Source organism: Scatophagus argus, chromosome 1 (genome assembly GCF_020382885.2).
Source record: "Scatophagus argus isolate fScaArg1 chromosome 1, fScaArg1.pri, whole genome shotgun sequence".
NCBI lineage: Eukaryota > Metazoa > Chordata > Actinopteri > Scatophagidae > Scatophagus > Scatophagus argus.
In genome coordinates, this window is record NC_058493.1 from 7,413,037 (window position 1) to 7,426,370 (window position 13,334).

A 13,334-nucleotide genomic window follows, 5' to 3' on the forward strand; every position below is an offset into this window, starting at 1 on the left:
GCAATAATGATTTTATCTGCTGTCCAGCAGCTTGGTAAAGCCTGCTAGTCAGCAAAGTATTGATGAGCCGCGATCGTTCAGTTGTCTGACATCAGAGACAAAAAAAAATGTAAGTGAGAAGAATTATATTACGAATTTCATTGCATTAAAACATAGTAGACAAAATAACTTTATTTGTGTAGCCCATTTTTACAAGCAGTTTGTCTGAAAGGGCTTTACATAACAGGAGGTGATCACAAAGAACAGGAGGGGCAGAACGGAGCTCTAATGGACCTTTCCCTCCCTCGATATTCTCTCTCTCTCTTTTGTTCTCACTAACTAAAAACTTATTTTGCTGCATATTTATGAAGACAAAGTCAGAAACAAATGAAATGCATCATTTAAAATAAATTTTAAGTCAATAACCAGTAAATATAGGCATTTATACACATTTGCAAATAGATTTCATGCTTCAGAGCTGCTGTATAAAAGAGTTCCCACTCATAAAGACAGCAGATCATCTCAGAGCGATCCTGTGTACATCAAACATAAATGAAAAATAAGTGGTGGTGTTATGAAAAATAATCAGTGCATCACCAAAATAAGTGGGATTCATCCTCTGGGCCCCATAAATGTCTGGATCAAATTTGAATGCAATCTATCCAGTAGTAATGGACATCTTAGTAAATGCCAAAAATGTAACCTTGTTTTGGTGCTAAAACAAAAGACAAGGGATCAGCAGTGAGTAGGAATCATCCTCTGGGGACCATGAAAGTCTGTACAAAATGCCAAGCCTTCATTACTACTGATCATTTAATGCACACACTGATGGTGTATTACTACATCCCACCTGGTCTACATCTCTCAGTCTTTATTTCACCAGAACACATGTTATTAATCAGAATGGGTCTAATATACATGCCCAGTACAACAGCAGCCTGCTTCTGTTAGTGACCAGCTTACAGATTTTGATACGGAATAAATCTTTGTATGAAAAGATAACATGGGGACAATGAAAAAAAAGTACTGGCTTGACAAGTCCAACTGAGTTTGTTTGCTGTCAAGAATATGCTTTCTATTTTATTCTAAAAGAATAAATTGTGAGGCTATGTGTCTGTGTGCCAGGAGGGATTTTGTGATAATGTAATTTTTTGGTCCACTTTTTCAGTCCCCCTCACCTACTTCTTCTTTTGGCTTTTGAAACGGCCTGGAGAAACACTTATTTTCATCCTGCTGTTGGTTTGCCAAAAGAAAGAGAAGCAACAATAGCAACACAGTCTCCAATTGTCCAATGATGTTTCTAACAATAAAGTTGTATAATCGCAACAAAGACAGTGCTGACTATTACTCAAAATAAATCTAGCAGATGCACTGCATTGCAGTCAACTGAAGGTACCATCATCACTACCTGCTCTGTGATGGATTTTTCACCAAACAGTAAGCATACAATACAACAGCATATACCGAGAGCTGCTGCTTTTGGTGTGTCAAGCACCTTCATCAGATGAACCAGGAAACAGCCCTTTAATGCCACTGTATGCCAGTTTATGAAGACAACAACCATTTTAGCTTGTCTCATTAGCATTTCAGTATTGACAACTATTTTCACAGCACTACATGAAACTACTTCACTCTTAACTTCACACATTATCACCAGGGACTCACAACACGTTTAATTCTTACACTGAGGTGTGTATGTACTTCACCTGGATGAGTATTAACCCAGCTGAAGATAGAAACAAGCCAAGAAGCGGAAAACCTGAGCTTGCATTTAGCTTGGCAGTAGCCAATTCAGCAGTACTTGCCTCCAAGTGATTTTAGGCTCATTCCAATCACTACATGTGATCTAGTTATCTGTTTGAGTAACAGCAAGTAGAGCACAAGACCAGAGCAAAACTGGAATCAACAAATTTAAGGCCAAAAAAAAGAGAGATTAAAAAAAAATGTGTTTTTAGCCAACTAACATAAGCAGTACCATAATGATCTCTGATGACTTTTTAACCTTTGCATGTATGCATGCATATAAACACAAGCCAGCTGGGATTTTTTATCCCTTCAAGCTCAGTCACAGTCTGCCCACAGGGATGTCTGGATCCACTCTGTGCCACAAAGGGCTAGAGGTCAGATTATAATCCCAGAGGAAACTTTCCTCACATCACCTCACAAACCCACACATTTGGAAGTAACTGTCAGAGCACTGTTTTATGTCTGCAAGTAAAACTTTATTTTGAAATCTAAGCACTTTTTAAACTGGTGCTGTTATTCTCGCATCATATGTAGCCGTGCAGTGCCTGTTCTGGGCGAAAGGATTTGCTTCATTTCCATTCTGTGATTAGATCAGAGTAGGTATTGTGTGTGTGAATGTACAATAATTTGCATGATTCTCACACACTCTATTTAGATTTAAAAAGGGAGAAAAATCTGTCGCAGCAGTTTTTTTTTCATACCAGGATTTTGCCTTCCAAAATGACATTGTTTTAATAAGAACAAATAGCAGCCTTGCTTCTTTTGTTGTTGTGCTGTTACATGAGTCTGTCTGTTTGTGTGTGTGTGTGTGTGTGTGTGTGTGTGTGTGTGTGGTGTGTGTGTGTGTGTGTACACGCGCGCTTGTGAGATTATGTGTATGCTTGTGTGGCAGATGAATATTGCAGCACAAATTGATCACTCTGTAGAGTTAGAAATTTGATTAAACGCTCAAGGCTGATTTCCGCAACAGCTCTTGTATAAGTCATGAGAGCACTTTGGGGGGAGTTAAAACTGTGAAGAAAACAAAAGCCATCCATTTACCTCATTAGTGTGCGTGGAAAATCTTGACATGCTTTGAAGAGAACGTGCTTGTGTAGCTAAATCAGCTTAAGGGCCCATAACAGACATACAAGGGAGGCAACCAAACATCTTCCCAAAGTGATAAACAACCTCAGCTTGGTTGGGAGGCCTGCAAAAAGAGACTTTGCTCCATTTTTCAAGTAGTATTATTATTATAGGCTCCTCAGTTAATCCTCATGTTTGCCTTCCAGCCAGCATTAACATGGCTGATGACAGTTTTGTGCTGGTTCTCCGTCACACAGACATTCACAGGCACACACTCACACAAACACACGCGCACACACACACACACACGCACATCTGTATGGCACAAAGAGTCAGACACTCAGCTGCTTTCACACACAGCAACAACTGCATCAGTACCACTGCAAAATCTCCCATTTATTAGCAGAGCAAAACCAATTTTAGGGGTTGACTCCTCTGTTCATTGGGGCAACATCTGAGAAGCGGAAAATATTTCCCCAAACGTCAAACACAAAACTTCTCCGAATCACATGCATGCCAGGTTTATTCTCCCCTTTTCACACGAGATGCTTGTTTGTTTTGGCAATACGTAGCACTACGCTCTAGACACATCTCTCGGTGATATAAACCTCATTAAAATGATTTGCCCGAGCTCTGTTGTTAATCAAGCAAAGCAAAATGACAAGTGGGAAATAATTTTGTGAAGGAAATCTCAAAACTCAAGTCCTGTTGAGCTTTCCGAACATCTCATTTGGTTAACCAGCCTGGCCCTTTTATCAACACGCTGCTCATTCTGGCAACAAGCACTTATGTATCATTTGGCAGGATGGAGTCAGTGATAATATCACGAGAATGGCTTTGGAGAAATAAAATCTCAATCTGTCACTATTTCATTTTCCCCTATGTGCTCCAGCAGGAACATTCAATGCCATGAATCGCATCCATTTGTACATGGTTTCTACTCAGTTTCTCAAAAATTGGACTCTCTCAGCAGCAGACAGGAAAAAAAGAATCATTTAAATGCAAAATTATAGTAAAGGAAAGAATGTAGCTGTGGGACTGTTCTGATCAGTCATGACTTTTTTCCTCATTGCTAGCTGCTCTTATACGTCACAGGTAGGTATCAGATCTATTTTCAGATGGCTGTCTCTTTTCACAAAATACATGGGCAGCACTGCTGTGTATTGTCTCATATTGTACACATATCCCACATAACCACATGATGGCAGTACTGCATCTGAAATATTACAAACCCCAGCAGTGGTTTGCTTCTCAAAGAATGATGCCCTTATCGCACTTTCATACACATGGAGGTACGTCTAGTCTAGTGTATTAATGTGCACTTTGGTACCCAATTTGCAGCCACCACCTGTCATGCTTATGTTTGACACTAAAACGCCCATGAAAGCCACTGCAAGTCTTCTAATTAAGCTATACACTGGCACGAACATGAATTATGCAGCAGCTTTAATGAACTCAAATCAATAAACACAGGATCTATAATGAAGCCAGTCACACAAGCTGCTGTGGGCAGAGTGATTCTTTAACCTTGGGGCTATAGCTCTACCGGGCTGACACAACTGCCGGGAATGGCTGCAACATTTGGGCAGATAAAAACAATCCTCCATTTTGCTTTTTCATTTTCATACAAAGCCCCCCTCCCTAACTCTAATGACAACATATTGTGGATGTATTTTTAATGTAAAAACACATCAAGGGGTGGTGAACATCTGGGTGGTGATAGTGATGGACAGGAGGAGGAAAGAGGTACTCAGAGTGCTGAAAACACACATTCCCAACACCTTGAGATGGAGTAACTGAACAAACAAAGTTAACTATGTGGATGTCTGACTGAAACACCAACTAATAATACAGATTTGTTATTTCCTTTGTTGGAATGAGAACAAGGTTTGTGAGCTTTTGCAGCTGAATTGTGTCGCCGTGTCGGTCGCCTGTTCCCAACAATGTCTTCCAACAGTGAGTGCAGCGTTCCAGTGTTGAAAAGAGTGTTGCCAACTCTTTTGGCTGAGCAAAAAAGTCAGATGACATCACACGCTAGTTTGTAATTCAGTATGTTTCGTTTCTCAAAGCTCTACAATAAGACTTTGTATTCAGAATGATCAGCATGAATAATATCAAACTGCCTCCAAAAAATTCTTCCTCATGAGCTGAAAAATAGTTGCTACCTTTTGCTTTTGAGTATTTAAGTTGCTAAAGACAAACACAAACATACACTATATGAACTAAAGTATTGGGACACACCTCTTTATTATTGAAGTCAGGTTTATTATTGAAGTCAGGTTTGCTATGAGCCTGGTTTGGGCTCGGCCCCTTACTTCCATTGAAGGGAGATCTTAATGCTTCAGCTATGCTTCCAGCCCTGGGAAGCCCCCCCCCTCCACCCCAGTATTGCTGTGCCCCAGCATACAGTGCAAGGTCTGCAAAGGCATGACCAGATCAGTCCGAAGCAGAAGAACCTGACTTGCCTGCACAGAGCCTTGACCTCAACCCCATCAGAGCGAGCCAGACCACACCGTCCAATATCAGGGCCTGAGCTCACAAATGCTCCACTGCATGAATGGGCAAAAAAACCCCAAAAAGAATCACAGAAACATTACAAAATCCCATGGAAAGCCTTTGCAGAAGAGTGGAAGCTGCCACTGCCGCAAACGGTGGACCAGCTCCCCAGCAATGTCCATACACTTACACCAAGTCACCATTGGTGTAATGGTCAGGTGTCCCAGTACTTTTGTCTATATATTGTACATCAACAATCTTTTCATTTGGCAATAGTGTCTGAAACTTAATGAGGAGAATAATGCTTGGGATGAAACTGTGGAGAAAAATACTAAAGACTAATCACAAAATGATTCCCTTTATATTTTGGTTATTTGTTTTTCATTCGATCAGTTTCTTTCTATCTATCATACCACATGTACTGTACATACTGTATGTACATATAAACTGTCATCAACGCAAGTTAATCAAAAGTAAAACCACAAATCAAACATTTTCTTTTATGCCTGAAATCCTACAGGTGAGCCAACCACTCTAACCTACAGAAGTCCTCCTAATTTCTACGACTTTGTCACCAAGAACGCAGCTGTAACGCCACAGTCTCCTTCACCTATTCTCAACCATAGGGTGTTGCTTTTCAAAATGAAACTTCAAACATGCAGGAGGAAAACATGTTGTGCTCTCCATAAACCAGCTGGGATCCCCTGCCAGTTTAGCACAGCTTGGCTTCTCTACCAATAAAGGTGCATCACACATCAGAGGATGCATCAACCTCAAATTTGTGAAAGAAGTTACGCTCGCTTTGGAGCTGTGTTTTCACATTCTCCTCTTATTTCCGCTTTGCTGGCAGCTCTCACAGACACCCAAAAAGGCAGCCACTGTTTCTCTCTCCTGCTCCCTTTCAAGGAGAGAGGCGAACTTTCAATGAATCACCCCCTGCTCCCGCCGTGTTCTGAACTGTGTCTTCCCTTCGTCAAGCAGCGTGACTGATGGAAGTGACAGAGAAGACACCTGCCCTGAACCACCACTGACAGAGAGGGAGAGAAAGTAGGAGATAGGTGGAGGGAGGGAGGCGCATTGCCTGATGGGAGAAACACACAACGAGGCAACAAACTTGCAGAGACTATCACTTATAGTGACAGGCCAGGAGGTGCCGTGCTATTAGCAGGCCGTAGGGTGGGCCCTGAGCACGGCCCGTCCTGCCTAGGATGGATGGGCCTCTCTCTCGGGACTAAATTAATACTGGGAGTCTAGTGAATTGCTTTTGGAACAATGTCCTCCTAAGGAGCTAATCAGACAGGAGTTATCTAGAAGCGCCTGTAGGCTGGCTGGCATGGCTGCAGCACTGTGGCTGCCTGGCAGAAGGCAGGTGCACCACGCCGACTCACAGCAGTTCATTCCTGAGCAGGACAGAGTGGTGGTGATGTTATTCATTAGAATCTGGTAATGATGAATTCCAAGACTTTCTAAAGAGAGAGTTTGCCTGAAAGTGCTAAAAGAAAAGAAGTATTATAAGTTTTCAATTCAGCCTCAGTAAAAGGAATACATTTTTGCAAAACACTTCATTTTTTAAATCTGCCATAATTGATTTTTTAGCCACTTGCTAAAAAATCAATTTTGGCATGGAGTACCGTCAGCATTCATCGCAAGTCATGTCCCTGGTCAGTATTCACACTATTCATTAGCTCTGTTTTTGACCTCTACCAACCTCAGAGGGGAATAAATTTACCAGCTAGTTGCTAACTTGATTTTCTTGCTATTTCATGCTAAGCAGGTTGTGAGTGCTGTGAACAGTCATGATGTCATGATATTGACGAGAGTGGTGACACTGTCAGTAAAGTTGTGGGCCATCAAAAAAAAAAATTTAAAATTAGGTTAAAGGATAAGAAAAAAGAAAAAATAGTTCTGCACTTGAAGGGAACTGCCGTCGGGTGATAATTTTAAGTGTTTATCACTAAAAGCAACCCTGCATTTCATCCATTGTAAATCTAAAAATACCAATTAGCGCAGCTTTATCTATGGAACCATTTGTGATTTTTAATTTAAAAAACAAATAGCACGCGGCACATCAGTAATAAAACCTTACACATCACTAATCGGTGAAACAAACTCTAATTCCAACAGAAATAAAGGGACACACATAGCAGCCAGTAGGAAACTGACTTTTAAATCTTGGATTTAGACTTCCAGATAAACCACAGAAAATCCCAACAATCTGGTGACTGGCACTGCTTTGCTATTCATCTACACAGAAATGGAGTAATGCTTCATATCAGAGGTATAAAGTGACAGGATGAGGTCAGAGCTGAAACAGAGAGGAGGAACAATGAGAGATCACCAGTGAACCATAATAATGTGTGAGAGAATAAACTCTGTGGTTGCATGTAAAGCGTAAACCCAGTGTTACTTATGGCCACTTAACACACAGTGTTGGTGAAAGAAAGCAGTGTCTGCAGGGCACTGGCTCCTCAGCCTGCATCAGACCAGCCTGGGAGAGACTGGTGCCTCTGGCCAGCCCCAACCTCTGTCCCACCCTCTGGAGGACAGCAAACACATTTAGTGATTCACTGCGCAAAGCATAATGTTTCATAGGTTAACAGGCCCACAACACCATACCCAACCAAGAACAAGATGCTGGCTGTGGCTGAAATGCGGAAATGATGCAGATAAATGCAATTTCGAGGAAGGAGCACTGTATTACATAAACCACTTCACAATAGTATTTAGCCTGTAATGGGAGAAGCACTCAGATGTTTTGGATCAAGTTAACACAAAAAAGTCAAAATGCTTTTTTAGCAAGTCTTGCCTTCACACAAAAAAAGACATTAATACTCTCAGCAAAACATGCTTGTAGAATAAGTGCCCACTTTTGCTGATAAATTTCTATATAATGCATTCTTAGATGCTCAAATATTGTATCAATACAAGAGTATCTCTGGGGAACACTTTCTCACATGAAAGCATTTGAAAGGTTTAGGTTAAGCTGATACTTTTATCCTTTCAGAAGCTGCTTGTGTCTTAATTTTCAATAATAACAATCCACAATTAAGTGCAAATGAAAGCTCATGAGTGTAATTATGCACTGAGATTTTAAAGCGCTTGTATTTGCTTAATAAAAGCTACACAGTTATTTTTTTAAAAAAAAGTCTATTATCCCTCCATATGGTATGAGTTTAGAGATTATTTTACCACCCACTGTTCTGTTTACTGTAAAAGAATTAAAACTCAAAGATGACATGCAAAACTGCGTCATTCTTTGTGTGACTCTAACAACAACAACAAAACACCACCGTTCAGTGTATGAAAACTGGATTTTCACCAACTAAAGTTGGTGGGATTGCATGTTGTGACCATAAAATGTCATCAGCCAGCAGCCTCAGTCCCTATCAGGCAGTCTGCTGCACAGAGCACTCTCCTCTAGCCTGGGGTGCTGGCCACACTAGCTGGCACCCTTCCCCCCGTTGCCTCTCTTTCTCTCTCTCTCTTCCTCTGTCTTTCTCTCTGTCTCTCTTTTTACCAGGGTGCAGTGACCCACCCTTCCCTCCGAACCCTCCCCTCTCTGTCACCCTGAGGCTCTCAGCTTCCACAGTGTCAGTGCAGAGGCCTCAGTGTTGACAAAGCAGCAGGCCTTCAGAAGACACATCAAACCCTGTCCCTCCTCTGTGCTGTTAGGGAGCTCAGTGCACAACAAAAGGACAGGGACTTCAGTTTCAGTCTCAGGCCATTACTAGTCTCAACAACATGGCTACAGACAGAAAAAGGCCCTTGAGGACACTATACATATCACAAGTTACAAACACGAGCCAGATCAGCTCAAACTGTTCAAGACGAGAGCCGTGTTTCCTGACTGTTGTGATGACAGTGTTGTGATGGATGATTGTAAATATGAAGCATAAGTCAAGGCTGTGGGTTGATGCCATCATGACACATGCACTCTAATGAGGACTGTGGATGCTCTGCAGTGCCAGGGACTTCCCCCAAGGCACACTGAGTCGGGGGAATGGTATGTGATGCATACCAGATGTGATTGGAGACCTCACACTGTTCACGTTGTTACTGCTAACCAAATAGTAGCAGCAACAAAAGCAAAAGACCATTTTTCCTCTGTTCACACATTCAAAGCGTGATGCTGGATATGTGTAAGACTGGTTCGAGCCAGAGGCAGAATAACACATTTCAGAGGATTTTTTTAAAAGAATTTCAGAGTGTATTGCACTTGGGATAACTGCCTGGTTAGGACACTTTGGTGAAGGATACAACAATGGACAGAAAACAAAGCCACAGTATCACCTCTCCCTCCCTAACTAAATGGAGAAAATGCCTGATGCCTTCACGTTTTGTAAATGTGTCCTTTGACATTCACACATTTGAATTTAACCTGTTACCTACAAACGGGTATTTGCTGGTGATCACCCCCCAGATGAGATAGGCTTCCTTTACCTGAAGCTCTTCTTCACATGTGCCCAGCAGTGAGTTACAGATTGTATAAGTATTCTGTGATTAGAGCCTGAGACCACATGATGGCAGCAAAAGAGATTCTTAAGCCAAATTTCAAATACTGATGCAGATTTCGATGTTCTGTAAAACAAGAAAAGTGGTGTAATGATTAGATTTTTAAGGTTACCTTCTCTAAACTCCGGTCTGAGATGAGAAATTGATTGAAATCCATTTCAGTTCAAATTGGGTCATCAGCACACTTCAATCAAAAGTTACAATGTCCCTTCCTAATTTACCATTTTCACTCATATGTGTGCAGAATATGTCTTTAGGCAATGTTTCCAACATATGGGAGGAATTTTTCCCAAGGGGTTTGAAAAGTCTGTCTGAGGGGTTGTGGGATGAATAAAGGAATATGAGATAATAAAAGACTTTTCTCTTTTTTCCTATGAAATACTGAATATTTTACCCCATCAGGCCTTTAGTTTATGAACTATTCACTGTAACATGTTTTCTTTTTTTTCTTTTTTTTGATTTTTTGAGGGGGGGTTACTTCATCACAAGTAAAAGTTTGAAACTGAAAATATTACTGCAGTGAAATGCACAGCAATATTCTCAGTTATTACTGCACCATTTATTGTTCTTATTGGTTGTGTGCATCTAACTTTTGCCGCATTTTTTACCCTGTTTCACGATTCAATTTGTAAAACTGCACCAGCCTTCAAAAAGACTTCAAAAACTTTTGATGTGTAAAATTTTCATTTCTAAAGTAACAAATACAGCAACATCAAGTAAAGTATACCTCAGTTTTGCACTTGACTGCAAAAGTACAGAACTTGAGTAAACATACTTCAGTTACCTTCCACTAGTGCACACTGATGTACAAACTGTGATACAGTCTACTCCTTTTTCAGGGGTACAGATCTTCTGTGTTCAGGACACTTAGCCCCCCTCCAATTAGGTAATATTTACTAAATGTCTCAAACAATCACATGATATTCTGAGTCCATGAAAGAACATCTTGACAACATCAGGGTCATTTTACCTGTAAAAGCAGAACTGACTCATAACAGTAACTCTCAGAAGTAAAAGTGTTCTCTTTGCGCTCAGCTTTTTCGCAAACTTAATTGCTGGCATTAAGCACTTGAGGGAATTCTGTGCAGTGCTTGTTAGGTGTTTGTGTGCAACACAACCCCACACGTTCTATTAATAAACTGACACCCTCTCACCCTCCCTCTCTCTCTCTCTCTTTCTCTCCCACTCTCTGAAATAATGAACAATAAGTGTCGCTACTGCACCTCAGACACACACCAACATCAAGCAGAATGTCAAATGGCTGGAAGAACGGAGCGATTGACAGCAACCGGGCTCCACGAGGCATGCAGATTACTAAAAGCAAGTTCTGAATGTTCTTTTCAAACTTCCTCCACATGCCAGAGGGGGAAGCAGGGGTGTTGATCTGATGTGAAATACTTGAAAGAGATTCTTGCAAATGCCCGCGTTTAGAAGTGAGGATGTGACTGTTGTATCTACTGTTTTTACCTCAGTGCATAAGTACAGTGTGGAGGTGACCTGGGTTATGTAGATCACAGAAAGACGTCCAGTGGTCAGATGCCCTTAAGGCTTTCATGGAAATTACTCGACTGAGAGTATTCAAATTTGGGATGACGTGGGAACTTAACCTTTAACCCCAGATATAAATCATCTTAAACCAGCCTGCATGTCTGACTCCCAGATGGCCAGTCTGTAGGCATACGTCCAGATACGGTGATCGTTCGGTATGATGGTTTACGCACAGTGTGGCTGCTAACCAGCAGATGGTACTGTGTCTCTACTTTGTGGGAACATCCATAGAAAAAAAACAGAACATATTGATTCCTCAGTGAGGGAGGCTGACCTGGTTCCACAATCTGACTTTTCCAAAACATATAAACACAAACATTTAAAATGAATGAATGTGACATAAGTAACATTGTTTGTTGCTTCATAAACTTGCAATGTAAATGTGATGAGAGAATATTTTTGAGGAATGTTGTAGTAGGTTATTTTAAGAGGCATTAAGTGTTGTTAGTGCTCTAAGTAAAGAGTAATACACACAGTACGTTAGAAAAGCCTGTAAAAAGCACATATTGTCCTCTGGTGAGAGGACAAAGCTACTGTACTGCACAGGCACAACACTGTCCTCCTCTGTGCCACTTTAGGCAACACCACTAATAGCACCTGCTTTGAACCTACAGGCAAAGTTATTATTCTTATAGGGTCATGCATTAATTCATACACTTCATTAGCATATGATGTCTGAAGGAGACTGAAGGGAAATTTTGACTGATTCTCAGTTGCTCCTTTCAAGCTCATAGTTTAATCTTTCTCACTGGAGCTTAAATATCTGAGCTCAAAATTAAGCAAAAATCTATATTAATTTGACATCTGGAGTGTAACAAAGGCCAACATTTGGAAGTGTGTGGAAATTTAGTGGAACAATCCTTTAATGAAAACTAGAACAGAGCTGTTATCTCCGTCTGCGCGTGCACCAGGGAGACCAAATATCAATAATCTCATTACTTGGGTCAAATATTACAATCAGATTTTTCTTCCCTGAAAGAAAAAACAATCTCTTTTTTTGTTTGTTTGGTTTTTTTTTTAAACTGCATTGATATTTTTGTGTCAGTAGTGAAAATAAAAAGCTTGTATTGTCTTTTCACCTGCTGGGGTGCTGGTCAGGGGGGGTCAGATGTTTGGATCTGTTGTGAGATCTCCAACCTCCATGCAAATCCTCAAGATGACCTACTTCCTCCCCTTCACATAGACACTCCGCTAAAATCCATAAATTAAGGAAATTAACTGATGGGGCCCGGGGCCACTTTGTAAGCTATTTAAATCTTTAAATTTACAACATCCCTGCATACTTCATGTAATTGAACTAACTCCGGGCTTGTTTCTTTTAATGAGAAAAAAAAATCAGTTTCCCCCTCCAGTTTGTACCTCTGGAAACAACAAATCTGTGCCAGAGGGGGAGATAGGAGCGCTCTGAGGCGCGCTGAGGTCTGTCTAATTACGAAGACTTGGCCCGCTTCAAGGAGAGACACATCCTCACACTCCCACTAGTCCTGCTGTCAGTTCACCAGCATAACTATTTCATTTCCTGTTTGAATACTTATCGTTTTATTCTTAACTTTATACAGACGAGAGCCAAAGGAAGACAGTATAAGTCGCTATAGAAATCAAAGGCGATATTACCTGGTATTGTGGTGATACCAGGTAAAAACAGAACAATTTAAAGTTCAATGGAAACGATAAGAAAACGTAGTTTGCTTACTGTGATAAATTAAAGTAAAGGTCTTCAAAAAAAAATGAGACTATATTTTCTGTTGTCCAATAATAAGTTCCTACACTGGTTGGCGCCAGATATCAAGAAACGAATAGCACTCCTCTCTCAGGATGCTGGTACAGAGCAGCTAATTACTGGGCTCAATGTTGCATCAATTATTCACAGTTATTTACCCGCAAATAAACAAACATACAGATAAATAAATAATCGTCTCTTTGGTGTGAGCACCTGCTTGACTCTTCCCCCCCCCCCCCCCCCCCTGCACTAGGTGCAAAATTGGCGC